This window comes from Hyperolius riggenbachi, chromosome 1 (genome assembly GCF_040937935.1).
Source record: "Hyperolius riggenbachi isolate aHypRig1 chromosome 1, aHypRig1.pri, whole genome shotgun sequence".
In the NCBI taxonomy this organism is placed as follows: Eukaryota; Metazoa; Chordata; class Amphibia; order Anura; family Hyperoliidae; genus Hyperolius; species Hyperolius riggenbachi.
Genome location: NC_090646.1, coordinates 293,736,107 through 293,755,796, shown reverse-complemented (window position 1 = coordinate 293,755,796; position 19,690 = coordinate 293,736,107). Strand labels below are relative to the sequence as shown.

At 46.4% G+C, this 19,690-nt stretch overlaps 1 long non-coding RNA gene across 1 annotated transcript in view; it reads right to left on the bottom strand.

Moving 5' to 3' along the window:
* Positions 1-347: 347 nt before the first annotated feature.
* The window catches only part of LOC137548635 (uncharacterized), a 70,238-nt gene continuing 50,895 nt past the window's right edge, over positions 348-19,690 (bottom strand). Inside the window, exon 3 of the long non-coding RNA XR_011026728.1 lies at positions 348-759. This is a non-coding gene — a long non-coding RNA (uncharacterized lncRNA). The remainder of the gene's footprint in view (positions 760-19,690) is intronic.

The following is a 19,690-nucleotide window of genomic DNA, read 5'->3' as shown; positions in this document are numbered from 1 at the left end:
AACTAGAAAACTAGGTGACCCTAAAAACTTAAACAAAGCAAACACAACTTCACCTTGTGGGTAATGATGGTCTTGTCTGTGAGATACTGGTATTATTTAACTGGGTATTAATAAGCACACATCTTATCTAACTTCAATAAGAAGAGAAAAGTGTGGCTGGCGCTCAATGCAGGCTGACCTACAGCAACCTGCCTCCTGGATATGTGGTGTGCACAAGCTACAACAACTTGCAGTAAAGGAGTAGGAGAAACAGCGCTGGGCACTAGGCATATATGCTTCCAGTGAAATTTATTGACAGGTTTACATACAGACTTCAAGCCAAGGGGGTAACAGGTCTAACAGCCGTTTCGCGGATAGCCTGCTTCCACAGAGACCAAAGGACCCAGTGCAATATTCAGTTCCCCTTAAATACATAAATCAATGTATCAGATACACTCACCCACCGTTAGATTGGCCGGGAAGATGCCCACTGACACGCCGCGCGCTCCGGCAGGTTAAGCCACGCCCCTTCAGGGTGCGTTATACCTCCCCGATCAGCTAATCACCTGCCCGGGCTTTCGCCCAATCAATGCGCAGACCGACATGTCATGTGGGTGCTTACGTAGGTGGTGAGTTGTAGCGAGGATGCCAGGGGGAAGGTTGCTTGGTTACCGCTGCCTATACAAAAAAGGAAATCCTGCGGCTATTCCAGATTGTATTTTAGCATTCCCCATCCTCCAGCCTGGAGATCCTCCGTTTACATAAGGGAACAATCTGGGCCTGAAAAACATATAAAAAGAGAGAGAGAAAAGCACCAGTGTCATTAACAATTGGAGAATGGCATAAAAGCAAGTATAATAAAAGCATTAAATTACAGCAGTATTACAGACAGTGATTAAGAATTAACAGCTTATGTACAAGTACAGGATTGTCTAAGAACTAGAATCAACCCCATCAAACCACGATATACCGTGTAGTAGGTATTTTCAACCCCACACACAGCAGATCGGGATTGGATCGTTTTCACCAAAACTTTCAATGACGCTCTAAAAAACAGTACAATTAATTTCCTTCATTTAATCCTAGTCTACCACAGGCCTTAAAGCGGAACTGTAGATATAAAATAAACACATTGTTTCACTTACCTCGGGATTCCCCAAGCCCCCAGCAGCTGTCTTGTCCCACGCCGCTCCTCAATGAGTTTCCATTCTCCCGCCACCAGGTAAGTGAAACAATGTGTTTATTTTATATCTACAGTTCCGCTTTAAATCGAGATCTCAGTCTAGCCTCCTCCTGTCTCAATAATTTTTCCCGATCACCCCCTCTATGAGGGACACCAATTGTTTTCAACTTTAAAAATCGTAGGGGTCTAGATACATCAGCATGGTCCTCATTCACATGTGCTATTAACCGTCCTGCACCTTTCTTTGTTTTGAGGGAATTTACATGCTGTTGAAACCTAGTGCAGAGTTGTTGGGTAGTCATACCTATAGCGGTTACAGGGGCATATGATGGCATAGACCACAAAGGTCGACCTACAGTGGATAAACTCCTTAATCACAAGTTTTTCACCCCCCAGGGTTACCTCTTTCCCTGGTGTAAATTGGGCACAGTGGTTGCAATTCCCACACTTGTAATTACCCACTGGTCTCGCTCCGGTCAGCCAATCTTTTTGTTTTTTGCTCCCTGAACTCGCTTCTAACCAGCATGCTCCTAATTGTGCGTGCCCTGCGGAATGTTACCAGAGGTTTGTCCTGAAGCATTTGTTTCAGTTCCATGGATTCCCTTAGGTCACCCCAATTTTTTTTAACCGAGTTACAGATACTCTTAGACATAGGGGAGAAGTCAAACACAAAGGGGACATTTACTTTCTGACACACTTCTTGTTTTTTGGCCTGTTTTGCCCTCATCTCTCTTTTTCTCCTCCTCCCACCCTTTTCGATTAACTCAGATCTAGATCTCAGGCGAGCTTTCTTAAAAGGCTGGACCACCAGTGGAAGTGGGTAACCTCCGGCTGGAAATCTCATGCCTAAGTCAAACATTCAGTGATAAAGTCCGCCATTCCTCATCCTTATTGTGGTCAATCAGGAACCTTTTGATTGTCTGTACACCTAGATCCTGAGGTATACGAGTGTAAAGGCTCTCTACATCAATAGAGACCAAAGCATAGCCTTCCTGCCAGTCCAAGAGAGGCAGTCTTTTAAGGACGTCTAGGGTGTCCGCCAGGTAGGAGGGGATCTCCTCCAAAAATGGACGTAGTACATAGTCCAAATACTTTGACAGTGGTTCTGTCAGTGAACCTCTGGCGTACACAATTGGACGCCCAGGTGGTCTCTCTAGATTCTTATGGACTTTTGGCAGAAAGTACCATACTGACTTTGTAGGAAAAGGTGGCAGTAGACCATCTCCCATAGTTTTGGAGAGCCATCCTCGTTCTACCCCCTTTCTTAACAAGGAATGCAGTGTATTTTTTGTATAGTTGTGTAGGGTCTCTTGGGAGTCTTGCATAGAAAAGTCTATCACCCTCCAATTGTCTCATTGCCTCCTCCATATAGTATTGATGGGACATAATAACCAAATTCCCCCCTTTATCCGCCTTTTTGATCACTAATTGTGAGTCATTTTTTTAACCATTCTAAGGCAGATAATTCCCCTGGGGTTTCCCTTTCGGGTAAATCAATGCCCGTACGTCCTCCTGTACCCTCCAATCAAACGTCTCCACTGCAGACCCCGGGGTACTAGGGAAATCCCTGATGGACTTACATGGTCTGAAGGTTTCCCATTGCTCATCTGTAGCATTCAGTCCAGTGCCATCTTGTGCATTTCCCTCTTCCCATAGTGAAAGCAGAGTGTTGAGATTAGTCATATCCTCCTCAGTAAAATCCAGGTTTGGAAAAAATTCCAGGGATCCCAACTGTTGCACCGGTGCTGGTTTGTCCCGTTTCCATGTCGTTTGCTGTACCACTATGTTAATTCTTCTTACTGCACAGTAAAGATCCACTTCAAATCGAAAGGGGTCAAAAGGTGTCTTAATAGCAACGTTTAAACCCTTAGAAAGAAGACTTTTGCAACCTTCAGGCAGAGTAATTCCCGAGAGGTTCAGGACCTGGAGGCCGTCTGTTTCCTGGATCTCTAATATTGCTTCCGATGATATCCCCTGCCATGGGTGTACTTCCTCCAGGTAACTCGTTTCTCCTGGGGTTTTGCGACGGTTCCTCCCTCCTCTCCTGATTCTTCTCCTAAACGGACTTCTACACATAGTTGTTCACCTTCTGGTTTCTTCAGGGCAGGTTTAGGTCTTCTTTTCTTGGGGTCTACTTCTTCCGAACTAGAACCTGATCCTGAGTCTGTCATCCAATATCCCTTGTTTGCTCTGGTTTGCTTCCTCCCCCTCGAGCGGCTCCTCTGCCTCTGTTGTCCCCTGTAACGATTGGTGTCAGCACGCAGAGAAAATCTGATTATTGGTGATCTGCAGTATCACCAAGAATGCAGATATATACCTGATTATTGATGATCTGCAGAATCACCGATACTACAGATATATTGCTAACCTCTGGACACCTATAGGTATGTGAGTGTTTGGTGTAACAGTAATACTTTGAGTAACGCACCTGCTGAGCAGGTGATCATTGACAGTAAAGAGACACTGCTCTGAGAGCACAGGAACCTTCCAGCAGCCTGAGGCTCCTCAAGGGGAGGAGTCAGGCTGAGGATAGGGAAGGCCAGAGAGTGAGTGACACCTGACGGTGGATGTCACTATCTGGTCTGGAGACTATCTCTTAACAGGAGAGATAGTTCTCAAGGTCGGCCTCGCCTGGTCGGCAACACACTGACAGATAAGGTACAAAGACAGAAGGCTGATTCGGTGTTCTAGGCAAGCAGGGTCTGGCAACGGAATATCAGATATGCGAGGTACCAAATCAGAAGACAGAGGAGTAGTCGGAAAAGCTATAAGTCATAACATATAACAACAATGCCTATTCTGGGTGCGAGGTCCTTAGTCTCAGCACCCCGGAACTAGACTGAAGTATACACAAATGATAATACAGTTCCCTAGACTGGGTGCGAGGTCTGTGGTCTCAGCACCCTGGAACTAGTCTGAAATATAACACAGATGGTAGTACAGTTCCCTAAGCTGGGTGTGAGGTCCTTGGTCTCTACACCCTGGAACTAGTCTGAAGGAATAACACAGATGATAACACAGTTCCCTAAGCTGGGTGTGAGGTCCTTGGTCTCTACACCCTGGAACTAGCTTAAGCATAAACAGAATAACAATTCAAATAATCTGGCTAAGTGTGAATTCCCAGGTCCACCTGGTTCAAACACACTGAAGGATCTGACTAGGTCTGAGTGCTTCCACGTAGTGATCGCAACGGCAGACAACTAGCAAGTGACCAGCAGAAACTATATATGGAGTAGTGCTCTCCAGCACCACCCCTAATTGCTCAACCAATAGTATCCTGCTCTGGAGTCAGCTGATCGGCGTGGTCAGCTGACTCTTCCTGCTTAGTATAAGAATTCTGCCTCTCAGCGCACGCGCGTGTATTCCTATGCACTAACAGACTCAGCCACACCAGACACACGCTGCTGCGTGCAAACCGCCGCACTGGACGCGAAACCAGCCGCCTTACTGTTGTTGCATGCGGCGGCTTTTCCGCGTTCTGCCCTGCTACCAGACACATGCTTCCGCGTGCAAACCGCCGCACTGGACGCGGAATCAGCCACCTCCTCAGTAGCACATGCGGCGGCTTTTCCGCGATCTCTCACATCCCCAATCAAAAATCAGACCTTTGGCGAAATTCTCCTGGTCTCTTCTGAATTTCCTAAGTTTTCATTCCTTTATGCTGTCTTGAATTGGTGAAAGTCGTTTATCGATCTTTGTGGTGATCTCTTGAAACAGCTGGGGGGTAGTGAGTTTCCCGAGTTCTTGTTTACAGGACTCTAGTTCCGCTGTGGTCTTATTGTATTCCACTTCCGTGCGGTTCAGGACTATCTTCTGTAATTTCAGAGCGTTATCCAGCTGCTGTTCTTTCCATAATTTCATAAAATCCACGTCTGATTGGTATTCCACAGCTTCACTGTAAATACGGAATCCTCTGGCCGCTATGCCTTTATCGTCATATCTCTTCATTGTTGCCACTGTCCAGAAGAGTTTGACCTCGCGTTCCGACAGTCAGTTTAGTTTCTGATCTACAACTTTTACCCCCAAGGCTTTACTAGCTTCTGTACCTTGTGCTGTATCCGTTAGGAAGGTAAACCAATCCGATCTTCCCGCTAGGACCGGTGTGGGGCCCGGATTCGCTCCAATCACAGGCGACTCCGGTACTGATCCCACACTGGTGCCTGCACTCTGCATCGGTGATCAAGCTTGAATACCGGTTCAATTGTAAATAAGAGGAGAAAAAAAGTTTGGCTGGCACTCAATGCAGGCTGACCTACAGCAACCTGCCTCCTGGATATGTGGTGTGGATCAGCTACAACAACTTGCAGTAAAGGAGTAGGAGAAACAGCGCTGGGCACTATCCCCCTTCCCCGTTGACAACCCTTACTTGAATCTTGCTTTTAACCTTCATCCTAAATTGTTTAATTGTGTACCAACCTAACCACTGTACTAAACAACTTAACATATCCCTAAGACAGACCCTTAAAGGGAAGGTGGGAGGTTTTTGAAAAAATAATATCTATTTACCTGGGACTTCCTACAGCCCCTGGCAGCCTATGTATCCCTCGCCGCAGCTTTAATCACCTCGCACCTTCCCTTTAAGCTGATTCCTAACCTATGGCCCAAACGACTGTTCACTCTAACTTGACGCATTAACCTATGGAAAACCGTTAGTAATAACCATAGCTTAACTCCAGCCCTAAACTAAAATGTGGCCTAATTCCTCCTCATTTTCTCTGACCGTCTTAACCTTATTATAAATGAGATACAGTGTAGCGTCGTGAGGGGGGTGCGGGGGTGCGACCCGCGCCAGGTGGGGTGAGATAGTGGCAGGGCAGGGGTGATGTGGGCCTTCCCTGAGGGCTGAGGCTGAGCGCTTAGGGAGGGGGGCGCTGCAATGGAAAGGGGAGTCAGCCGCTGGGAGGGCAGCCCGACCTCTTCCTCCCTTCCTCTCCCCGGGCTGCCCTCCATGCTCCCCCCTCTGACTGCAGAGTTAGCCAGGGAAGCGCTGTATACTGTCAGCAACTCACCTCCCTGGTTCCAATCGCCGCTCAGTCGCCGCTGGTCTTCTCCTCTGCATAGACGCTGATACACACACTGCTTCCTGTTTAACAGGAAGCAGCGTGTGTATAAGCGTCTATCCAGAGGAGAAGACCGGTGGCTAGTGAGCAGCGATTGGAACCAGGGAGGTGAGTTGCTGACAGTATACAGCGCTTCCCTGGCTAACTCTGCAGTCAGAGGGGGGAGCACAGAGGGCAGCCTGGGGAGAGGAAGGGAGGAAGAGGTCAGGCTGGCCTCCCCGCGGCTGACTCCCCCCTCCATTATGGGGGGGGCAACTACCTAATATAACCTAAACTGGGGGGCACCTACCTAATCTAACCTATACTGGGGGCACCTACCTAATCTAACCTATACTGGGGCCTAATCTAACCTATACTGGGGGGCAGCTACCTAATCTAACCTATACTGGGGGGGCAGCTACCTAATCTAACCTATACTGGGGGGCAGCTACCTATCTAACCTATACGGGGGGCACCTACCTAATCTAACCTATACTGGGGGGGAAGCTACCTAATCTAACCTATACTGGGGGCACCTACCTAATCTAACCTATAATGGGGGGAAGCTACCTAATCTAACCTATACTGGGGGGGGGGGCAGCTACCTAATCTAACCTATACTGGGGGGCAGCTACCTATCTAACCTATACGGGGGGGCACCTACCTAATCTAACCTATACTGGGGGGGGAAGCTGCCTATCTAACCTATACTGGGGGGCACCTACCTAATCTAACCTATACTGGGGGGCAGCTACCTAATCTAACCTATAATGGGGGGCACCTACCTATCTAACCTATACTGGGGGGCAGCTACCAATCTAACCTATAATGAGGGGCAGCTACCAATCTAACCTATACTGGGGGGCACCTACCTAATCTAACCTATACTGGGGGGCAGCTACCTATCTAACCTATACTGCAGGGCACCTACCTAATGTAACCTATACTGGGGGGCAGCTACCTAATCTAACCTATAATGGGGGGCACCTACCTATCTAACCTATACTGGGGGGCAGCTACCAATCTAACCTATAATGAGGGGCAGCTACCAATCTAACCTATACTGGGGGGCACCTACCTAATCTAACCTATACTGGGGGGCAGCTACCTATCTAACCTATACTGCAGGGCACCTACCTAATGTAACCTATACTGGGGGGCACCTACCTAGCCTATACTGGTGGCAACTAAACTGGCTACCTATTTTGGAGGCACCTACCTAACTAACCTATATTGCTGGCACCTACCTATCTAACCTGTGCAGGGGGCAACTATTCTGGCTACCTATATTAGCCCACTGCCTTACTGCTACAGTTGCATTACAGTTAGCTCTGCCATGGCCACACACATTTTTTTGCCGCAGCACGCTTCACTTTTTTTTTGGGGGGGGGGGGATGTATCGGTAAATTATCCGTACCGGGTGTCAAATACCCTAGCTACGCCACTGCAGTGAGGAAATTAACTATTTGAGCCCATGCTAAATTTGTAAGTTTGATAAGATTATATAATGAAATGTGCAGGTAGGAGCCTGGAGGTACATTGACATTCTGAGCATGTGGTAGAGCTGTGTTCAGCTGGTATCCGCGGTATAGCCACATGTCAGGATCCGCTGGCTCCTGTTCCTGTTACCAAATGAATGTATTTCTTATGTGCAACCACTGGAGTGTTTTGTGTGGTTTGGTGATCGATGGAGCTTCAGCATTGGTTACATGCTAATGAACAAGCAATCATTAGGTGAATGGAATCATGAGGGGGGAGAGAGCAAGCTATTACTTCCTATTGGTGATGGTATGTCCTAGTGGAGTGCAATGTGTGATTTTAAACATTGATTTATAAGACCATATTAAGCACAATGTGCAAATGTTAGGGTAATTCAACTGCATCTTCCTTGTGGAGACAACTGGACAAAGAAATAAACAGTTTGTAATTTTTATGGTAGTTTTATTTTAATGAAGAGACAGAAAATAAACAAAAAATCCAGACACATTCAATAAAAGTTATAAATTGTTTTGCATGTAATTGATTGAAATAAATATTTGATCTCCTACAACCTAGACAAAAATCTGGCTCCCACAGATACAATCAATCAATTACAGATCCTCTCAACTTATTATGCGCATAAAGCACACCTGTCTACAAAATCAGTTCCATCCATTACAATCTCTTCATAACCATAGGGAAAAACAAAGGGCTGTTAAGAACATACAGGACAAGGTTGTAGAACTGCACAATGCTAGATTAGGCTTCGAGACTATTTGCAAGAAGCTTGGTTAGAAGGTGACAATTTTTGGTGCAACTGTTCAGAACTAGAAGAAATCTAAAATGACCACCGTTCAACTTCGATCTGGAGCTCAGTGCAAGATCTTCATCATGGGGTGTGGATAATTATGAGAATGGTGAAGGATCAACCCACAACTACATGGGAGAAGCTTGGTAATGATCTAAAACAGTTGGGACTATGGTCACCAGAACACCAAAGGTGACACACTATGCTATATTGGATTGAAATCTTGCAGCGCCCAAAAAGTCCCTCTGCACAAGACGGCACACGCAAAGGCCTGTCTTAAAGAGAGTCTAAAGCCTTGTAAAATGTCACTTTTTATTTAACAATTCCCTTCTACACTATCACCCCAGCTAAAACGCTGCATTCCCGCAGCAGATCGCTATATCTAAACCCCCTAAATCCCCAGGGCAATATTGGGGGAGCGCTTCCTTGTAGCGGCAGAGCTCAGCACTGTAGCTCTGCCTCTACTCGCCTCAATCCCCACTGATCGCCACATCTCCCAGCTCCTCTCAGTCTTCTTCTTCCCTTCAGGGATTGACACTAATGGAGGCAGAGCTACAGCACTGAGCTCTGCCTCACGAGCAGCAAAATCCACGACTTTGAAAGTCGTCGATCTTTGCCCCGGTATTTGGGGGTTTAGATGCAGTGATCTGCCGCGGGGATGCAGCGTTTTAGCTAGGGTGATAGTGTAGAAGGGAATTGTTAAATAAAAAGTGACATTCAGAGTCTCTTTAAGTTTGCCAATGAAAAGTAATGTAGAGAAGGATCCAGAGGCTTTCCATATCGTCCTTGAGACAACCAATCCATCGATGCGAACCTCTGGAAGTTCACGGCCATGTTCCTGTGCACGATTGAGCATGGCTTCACTGCAGATGCGCAGGATGCCTAGTGTCTGCATAGTAGCATGGAGCAGCTTGGGCTCAGTGGAAAAAGTGGAGATCTAGTGGCTCCATGCTACTGTGCACAGTTCAAACCCTGGAGTCTTCTGCCTGGAGCTTCTATCTACCCTGGGCTAGACCAATGCACTCCACCGAGCAGCACTACACCAAGCTACAGATCCAGCACAGGACTAGCCTAGCCGTAGGTCTAACCCAGCCCTGCATGGATGTTATGGAAACTGCATCACAGAAGCCATGCTTTCTCAGCCACTTCGAAGCCTAGCACATTGCCTAACTTTGGGGCACCAAACTCTGCAGCGGACAAAGCCAGCCAGTGAGACAAAAACGGACACAGGTTGCGCCGCAGTCCTAGGGACACTCTTTGGCGTCAATTCACCAGAGAGGATTTACTAAGAGAAAAAAGGTAGGTAGTTTATCTCATGAGGTATTTTAACACTCTGGAGTCAATTCACCAGTGTGAGAGGACAGAGAGAAAAGTGTTCGATAGCAGGGGAAAATGGAGAGATATGCATGAGGAAAGTGTGAGAAAGCAGAGAGCAGAGCAGGGACAAGGTCCTCCAGCACCCAAGGCTGAGACACCAAAGTACGCCCTTCCATCCCTCCCACCCCAGCCGTCACACACTGATTGCTATTAGACTAAGAGGGCCACAGGGCCCACAACCTCCCCAACACCTTAATATCTAGTTATCTGGCTTGCAGTCACTGCTATGTATCCCCTTTTCTTATTTCTTTCTTCTCCATACACAATTAGGAATGACAGCTGAATGAATTGTGCGCCCCCTCCTACACTGCGCCCTGAGGCTGGAGCCTCTCCAGCCTATGCCTCGGCCCGGCTCTGGCAGAGAGTTAGGTAATCGGTATTAATGATTTACATGGGATACTTTTCCTCTCTGTAAGCTTGAAAGTGAAGCATTGTGGGTAGGAGGCAGAGTTTTTCCACTACCTGACCAGAGTATTCCCGCCTTTTACTGCCGGATCATATCATCAATCATATCACGAGTGAGTCTGAACTTCTTCACCACCTCTGTCTCAGTAAAATTATCAAGAACTGTTCTCTCACGAAAAATACGAGGGGCGATTAAACAGACCCTCCTCCTGCGCCTTCGTCTCCTCATAATAGAAGCAAGCTCTAAGGCCTAGTGCACACCGTTTTGCGATCCGCTTGCGGCTGCGGATACGCTTGGGTAATGTATTTCAATGGGCTGGTGCACACCAGAGTGGGAGGCGTTTTGCAGAAACGCATACTCCTGGGCTGCTGCAGATTTTGGATTGCGGAGGCGTTTCTGCCTCAATGTTAAGTATAGGAAAAACGCAAACCGCTCTGAAAAACGGCACTTCAGAGCGGTTTGCCAGGCGGTTTTTGTTACAGTAGCTGTTCAGTAACAGCTTTACTGTAACAATACATGAAATCTACTACACCCAGGGCTGGATTTGGGGGAAGGCCTCCAAGGCCCGTTCCTAGGGCGACAGTATCGACCAGAGTCTTAGGGGCGGGTTGTGACAGGTTGACTGCACCTGTCACCAGCCCTGAGAGGAGCCGCTGCGAGTCCACAGCCGCCCCTTCACTATGTGGACTTGAAGTGGCGCACGCTGGTGGAGAGAGTGAGCCTGCTGTGACCCCCGGGCAACGTTGTGCAGCTTTGCTCAGCGCCCCTCTCTCCCACCCTTCCCCGATCCTCCCCCCGCACGTACCCGCAGAGTAGCAGCAGAGACTTTACCTCTCCAGGCTCCAGCGCCGAAGATTCCTGTGTCCCGCTGCCGCTGGGCGCTTCTTTCTCCAGCCAGCGTCTCTCCCATGTGACTCGGCGGCAGGTTACCGGCGAGTCACATGGTGGGAATCGCCAGCAAGAGAGAGAGGCGCATAGCGGCTGCGGGACACAGGAAGCTTCGGCGCTGGAGCCTGGAGAGGTAAAGTCTCTGCTGCTACTCTGTGGGTACGTGCGGGGGGAGGATCGGGGAAGGGTGGGAGAGAGGGACAGAAGACATGGACTGGTGTTGTCTGCCCTGCCGGGGGGGGGGGGGGGGGGGATGTATTTGGCGGGGGACACAGCATGGCCTTTGACTACAGCAGGCTACTATGGAAATGGGGAGGGGGGGATGTATTTGGCGGGGGACACAGCATGGCCTTTGGCTACAGGCTACTATGGAAATGGGGAGGGGGGATGTATTTGGCAGGGGACACAGCATGGGCTCTGGCTACTATGGGAATGGGGAGGGTTAATGTTAGCATCTAGCTTCCTATGCTAATTTTATTGGGGGAGGGAGATAGCATCTAGCCACCTATACTAAAGGGGAGGGCAATGGGGGACAACATCTGTCTACCTATACTAAGAAGGGGGGGGGGGTAGCACCAGCCTACCTTTACTGAGATACTAAGGGAGGCAGTACCTGACTACCTATACTAAGGAAGGGGGGCAGCACCTCACTACTTATACTGGGGGGGGGGGGGGGGGTTAGCACCTGGCTACCTATACTAAAATGGGGGCAGCATCTGGCTATCTTTACTGGGGGGTCCTGAATATTATTATTATTTTGGATTGCTGTACAGAGTATACATAGTCATATATCTGCGTATGTATCACGTAGTGCATGTACATTTTAGTCTAGGGCCAATTTTTAGGAGGAAGCCAATTAACTTATCTGTATGTTTTTGGAATGTGGGAGGAATCCGGAGTGCCCGGAGCAAACCCACACAGACATGGTGAGAACATACAAACTCAATGCAGATGGTGACCCGGCTCGGATTCGAACCAGGGGAGCCAGCGCTACAAGGGGAGTGCAGGAAGAGTGGTAACCAGGAGGTTTTATTAAAGTGAGTCAGAAGTGAGAGGGATATGGAGGTGCCATATTTATTTCCTTTTAAACAATACCAGTTGCCTGGCTATCCGGCTGATCCTCTGCCTCTAATACCTTCAGCCATAGCCCCTGAACAAGCATGCAGCAGATGAGGTGTTTCTGACATTATAGTCAGATCTGACAAGATTAGCTGCATGCTTGTTTCTGGTGTTATTCAGACACTACTGCAGCCAAATAGATCAGCAGGGCTGCCAGGCAACTGGTATTGTTTAAAAGGACATAAATAGGGCAGCCTCCATAGCCCTCTCACCTCGGCTTCACTTGCAGGTTGATTTTTTTGTGTGTTCACAAGTTCACGTTGCAGGTTGAAAAAGAGAGTGCATGTTTGGGGGTGTTGAGAGGTTGTTGGGGGGGGGGGGGGGGGGCGGCTGGTGACAGTGGGCCTTGGGCGGTAAAAGGTACAAATCCGGCCCTGACTACACCAAAAACGCTTCACAAAACCGCAAAATGCTAGCTGAAACGCTAAAGAAAAATAAGAAAAAGCGGTTCAAAATCTGCTAGCATTTTGCGGATCTGCTAGCGGTTTTTGGTGTGCACCAGGCCTAACAGAGTAAGCTCAAAAGGCTCCATCTTCTACAGCAGCAGCTGCTGTGTGAAAACCTGTGTGAAAAGAGATGAAAAAATAATGAATGGCCACACCCCCTTTATTCCCTGGTGAATTGTGATTTGGAGAAACTACTAACTATCACTTATTTATCTCATACTTATCTCACATTTATCTCTTGAATTTCTCTCTGTCGATATTTTCCCCTATACTTCTGGAGAATTGGCTATTTGGAGATATCACAGGAGGTAGATTACCTCCCAAGAGATAAATAGGTTGGTAACCTCTGGTGAATTGACGCCTTTATCACTGTCTTTTTCACTTTCTCTCTCTTTCCTCTCCTCTCTCTGTCTCTCTCCTTGGGTTAGACTGAGGGGCATCTGATTCAAAGTATCGCTGCAAAGCGTTTTGAGTGCCTTGGACGGCAGCGGATTACCCCCCCTGGTCCTTTCCCCGGGGTTCATCTTTTATGTATGCTTCAATCTATGCTTTATTTCTATGCCTGTGTTTCACTGTTCCTACTGTATGTATCTACTGTATATGCCTGTATGTATTTACTGTATATGCTGTATGTATCTACTACTGTATGTACCACCACCGACCCTGTTGTGCCAAAACCAATTCCGGGTACAACTCACATTGTACTTGGCGAAATAAATTCTGATTCTGATTCTGAATAAATTCTGATTCTGCAGGTACGAGGCATCTTGTGCAGTGGGGCTGCGCTTGTTCATGGACACTCCTGTAGTACTCGTTCATGGATGCACACCTCTCGACAAGCCCTTGACAATGAGATTCGGGGTCCCCAGCACTGGATCAGTGAAGGCGGGGAGGGAGAAGGCTCTAGATTATCCAGAGGCTTCCCACTACTAAGAAAAGTATCTAAATGGGGCTCTTTTTTCCTTACAGGTATACTTTAACCTCCCTAGTGTTCTGGACGAGCTGAGCTCGTCCAGAGACGCTGGAGGTCACCCGATTTGAATAATTTTCTTTTGAAACACGCAACTAGCACTTTGCTAGCTGCGTGTTTCTCCGATCGCCGCCGCCACCGCTCACTGCCGATCCGCCGCTAGCCGACGCAAAAGAGGCCCCCCGCAGACCCCGTGCGCAGCCTGGCCAATCAGAGCCAGGCAGCACTGAGGGGTGGATCGGGACTCCGTCTGACGTCACGCGATCGGAAGGATGGGAGGGATGAAGCAGGGGGGGAAATTAGGTAAAAAAAAAACCTCCCGCGGCCGTACGCAGCACGGAATCAGAACGCCAGGGAGGTTAAGAAACATCATATTACAGATGTATATTTGTTGAGTAAATGGCAAAGTTTGCAACTTTATAAACATTCTTCTTTTTAGAATAAATTCTTTTTAGAATAAATAAAATTATTTTCTTTTACACAAGACCTTGGCAAAAATGTTGATGTCTAGTTTTTATTTATGTCTGGTTTCCCTCAGTTGCCAGGAAAAGATGTCCACTGGCGTTGCAATCCTGCAGAAATAGAAATAAATTCACCTAGATAAGTAGTAATGTTCAGTGGAATTAAAGCAGATGTAAACTCATAGAGAGCAGTCCAGCAAACAGCATAATAATAAAAATAATTGTAATAATGCTTAAAGGGAACCTGAACTGAGTAAAATTATTTAAAACAAACACATGATGTAGCTGCAAATGAATATTACATACTAACCTCACCGTCTGTTCCTCTCAGAGGCTCACCATTTTCTTCTTACAGCGATCCATTCCAGTTCTGACAATATTTTGTCAGAAGTGAAATATACCAGTTGCTGTCAGTTATATACCAGCAGCTGTCAGTTACAACTGAATGTGCAAGGTAATGTCCATGTTTCCCTATGGCTCAAGTGGGTGATATTACAGTTTAACAGTGTGCTTACCAGGAAGCTGTTATGGGGTAATGGCCATTTTCAAAATGGAGGACAGAGAATTCCATTGATCACAGAGGACAAACAGGACATATAAGAGGAGAAAGAGATTTGAGGAGTAGACTACATGGGAGGTAAGTATGACCTGTGTATGGTTATTTTGATTTTCAGTTCAGGTTCTCTTTAGGGCTTGTTTCCACAGTTGCAACGCGATTTCGGCCGCATTCCGACGCTTGTAAAAACGCATGCGGATGAGTTTCCACATGCGTTTTTACCCGCGATTTCGCATGCGATTTCGCATGGCAGGGTGCCATGCGAAATTAACCATGACACTGCCAGGGCTAAATAAAATTGAAAAAGGTGCGAAATCGCACGCGAAATCGCGGGTAAAAACGCATGTAACAAACGCATGCGTTTTTTCTATTAAATACATTAGCGGCGATTCGCACGGATTCCCGACGCAGGCGAAATCGTTGGCTCTTTTGTGCGTTTTTTTCACGCTGAAAAAAACGCACCTCAACAACGCTACAGTGGAAACAGGCCCATCCACTTGTATTACATGTGCGGATCTGCATGCGTTGGACGCATGCAGATTCGCGATAGTGGAAACGAGCCCTTAAAGTCAGGGCCAGCCCTAGGTTTCACAGCACCCTGAGCGAAACCTGATTTTGGTGCCCCCCCCCCCCCCCCCTCATCCTCTTTGCATGTACACATACACACACACACACACACACACACACACACACACACGCCCATATGCAATTCAACTTTTCTCCTGAGTTACCTCCTAGGACAGTGGTTCCCAACCTTTTTGAAGTTGTGACACATCACACCAAACGCTTAGATCTCCATGACACATCACATATGTATAATAGAAAAATACTAATAACCACAAAATGGATGGAAAGAGTTCATTATCCTGAATACATTTAAAGGAATATTAATAAAAACAATCAGTGGGACGGTAAGCCCCCCCTCCCAATTTGGAATGATAGCAGAGCACCAACAATTTTCACCACATGTTATAGCTGCAGTGCGTCATCCCCCCCCCCCCCCCCCCAAAAAAAAAAAATGCCCTCAGACTCAGTATAGGTAGGTAGCCAGGTATAGGTGCCCCCTGTATAGGATCTCGTGTAGGTGCCCTCAATATAGGTAGCTAAGCATAGGCGCCCCCAGTATAGGAAGTCAGGTGTAGGTTCCCTCAGTATAGGTAGCAAGGAGTAGGTGCCCTCCCTCCATTAGATAGCCAGCTCTAGGTGCCCCCTTGGAAGCCGGCACCCTGAGCGACAGCTCAGGTCGCTCAAAAAAGGTCGGCTATGCTTAAAGTCTTACTTTTCTGGAAATTGTTTTAAAGATTTTGTCCATAGAAATTTTGGTTCACCCATTCTACTGCAGCAAGTTCCTGGAGAAATGCTATATAGACAAGAGCAGTGAGAGGGGATAAATGATTTGTGCAACAAATTAGGGCTTCAGAAAAGTAATTTATCAGAATTGGACTAATAATGCACTTGGCAAGTTTCAAAGAAATCTAAATAAACTGTTCAAAATGGATCAGTTAATAGGCAAATGGTACACCTGATAATTGGGTGTTGCCATAGGCTGCTGTGGAAATTGCAGCTATGGTGGCGCTGACAAAGTAATTTGGGTGATGTAGATCGGCCACAGTAGCGAACCCGGACTACTACTGTTAAGGCTCATACACACATCAGACCATAGTCTTTTGAAAATGAAAGATCACAGACCAATCTTACCACCCTTCATGTAGTATGAGAGCCATACTCTACACAGTCTTTTTTATGGAGCTGAACTCCACATCAGAAAAAAATCTTTGCAAGATGCTGCACACACAGATTCTGTACAGACACAAAAGATCAGTATCTGCAAAAGATCTGTTCCTGCCAAAAATCTATTCCTGCAAATTGTAATGATAGTCTATGAGATCTGCAGATCATCATACACACATGATTTAACTGACATTCATCTGCAGATCAGACAATCATCCGCAGATCTGAAAATCCATCTTGGTGGATCTGAGCTGCAGATGAATGTCAGTTAAATCATGTGTGTATGATGATCTGCAGATCTCATAGACTATCATTGCAATTTGCAGGAATGGATTTTTGGCAGGAACAGATCTTTTGCAGATACTGATCTTTTGTGTCTGTACAGCATCTGTGCGTGCAGCATCTTGCAAAGATTTTTTTCTGATGTGGAGTTCAGCTCCATAGAAAAGACTGTGTAGAGTATGGCTCTCATACTACATGAAGGGTGGTAAGATTAGTCTTTGATCTTTCATTTTCAAAAGACTATGGTCTGATGTGTGTATGTGGCCTTAGTAGGGATAGTAGCTTGATTTAGTAGCTTGATTTCATAAACCAGGTGTGTATGAGGATCTGCAGATCTCATAGACTATGAATGCATTTTGCAGGAATGGATGTTTTGCAGGAACAGATCTTTTGCAGATAATGATCTTTTGAGTGTGTACGGGCATCTTTGTGTGCAGCATCTTGCAAAGATTTTATCTGATGGGGAGTGCAGCTCCATAGAATAGACTGTGTAGAGTATGGCTCTCATACTACATGGAAGGGGGTAAAATTGGTCTGTGATCTTGCATTTTCCAAAGACTTTTATCTCAAGTGTGTATGAAGCATTAGTGTGGGTGAGTGGTGGATGTGTTGAGGGAGGGTGTTCCAGAAGAGGGGAGAGGATCGAGAGAAGTCTTGTAAGTGGGAGTAAGAAGAAGTGACCACCAGAGAGGAAGAAAGGAGAAAACCACTTCCAAGCTCTACACGTAGTCGTGCTGCGAAGCGTGCAGTCCTTAGTTACGCGCGCTTGTTTACATAGTAATGCAAGATCCTTTAACTACCAGGGGCTGTAAAGTATCGCGACCGCGATACTTCACTAGCGTGACCATTAATTAACATAGTAGCAGCCGCGCCAGTGAAGTATCGCGGTCGCAGTATTTCACAGCCCCCAGTAGTTAAAGGAGCACGCATTACTCTGTAAACAAGCATGCGTATCTAAGGACCGCACGCTACTCTTAGAATATTGTGCAAAGGTCCATTTATTTCAGTTATTCAACTTAAAGTGAACCTGAGATGAACATATAGGGTATATTTATATATTTTTATATACTTGATTCTTCTCACTAATTTATTCCTCACATTCACTCCCTAACCATCTCCTGTCATCTCCAACTCAAAAACATATCCCGCATCTGACCTTTTCTCAGTCAGGACATTACTAAAATGTTAGTACATGATCTTATTATAAAAAGAAAGGAGGGGCGCTCTGAGCTTCAAGACGCGATATAACATGTAATTCCAGGACAGGTTTCACCTGTTTGAAGTTTGGCCAGTACAGCGTACGCGGCCACGATTAGCGTCTGTCCCTCTCTGCCGAGCCGGGGACCGGGCTCTCCAGTAACGATAGGGCGGATGTGATGTCACTCCCTCCTGCGTACTTCCTAGATGGTAACCATAGGAACCAGGGTGCACGCTCGCTTCCTTCAATGTCACTGCGAGCGGCGCCTGTACGCTGGAGATTAAAACGAAGTAGTGGTAATAAAAAAGCCACCATAGGGCTAAATGGGGCTATAATATTTATTAAAATTGACAACGCGTTTCACGGAGGATTGGCCTCCGCTTTTTCAAGTCTTATACACTTAATAAAAAGGAATTCATTTTATACACAACATCATGAAAAACCAACCAATCGGTTCTGTGTGAGGCATGGACTTAGAGCCATAAAATTCATAATACTATGGAAAGGACCGTAGTACACCTAATAGGCAGGACCCTACGAATAGATCCTGCAGGATATAAGTTTTAATCCCCCAGAGATAACTAAAGGGGCATAATGGATATATATATAGGACAAATAGAGCAATTATACGCCCACATAGTAATTCATATACCTGAGATAAGGGAATTCATATATATATATATATAAAAGGTCTATATGCTCTCACACAGAGCCCATTAGTTGCCCATACATAAAACATCTCATAGAGATCTAATAAACAATTTATAAAAACATATACAAAAATATATAAAAAAACATATACCGCCCATACCAACAATAGTTATATATACCCACGTCTCATATCTATATATACACCTCTCTGCCTCTACCAGCGGGTCTTATAATGGATGGGCTCAAAGGCCCCTACTTCAACCCCCATACAGCGGGAGTACATTGCGGTGGATTGGACAGAAAAAGGGTGTAAAAGGGGGGGGGGGGGGGGGGCGAGGAGGGGAGGGAAGAAGTGAAGGAAAAGGGGAGGGGGGGGTGAAAAGGGGGAAAAAGTAAATAGAATACACCTAAAAGATAGGACTAGGACAGATAGGTCAATGAACTACTGGTTGTAGATGGCTCATTTCCTCCAGACATTTGTTTAAACTGCCCGGCTCTAAGGTGCCCAGCTCCAGGATCCAATAAGACTCCCGCCTACACAGAATCCTATACCTCTCATATTTATTTGAATGGTAAACTTGTTCTACAACTATGGCCTTTAGCATATTAAAGTTTCTTTTATGGACTAAATTAAAATGGTGTGACACTCCATGTTTGGGTTCCCCCTTAGTGATGTTAGATCTATGTTTATTTAATCTAATGTGGAATCCTTGGGTTGTCCAGCCCACATATGAAAGGTTACATGGACAGCTGAGTAAATAGATAACATGTGTACTCTGGCATGTAAGACGGCTTTTGATATGAAATTCTATGGAGGCGCTAGTCTTAAAGGTCTTAGCGCCTCCACCAATCGTTTTGCAACAGAGACAGCGCTTCGACCCACAGCGATAGCATCCGGGCCTGACTCGAGTCACGGCCTGCATGTTGCCACTAGTCGATGGGTTAACCCAAATTCTATCAAAGAACGTATGCCCATTATCGTTGACTTCTCGGGACAAGCGAGAGAATGTAAAAATATTTTTAATAAATATTGGCCAGTTCTACTGAGCGACCCCATTCTTAAACAGACCCTTCCATCTATACCTAGAATAGTATTTAGAAGGAGCAACAATATTAG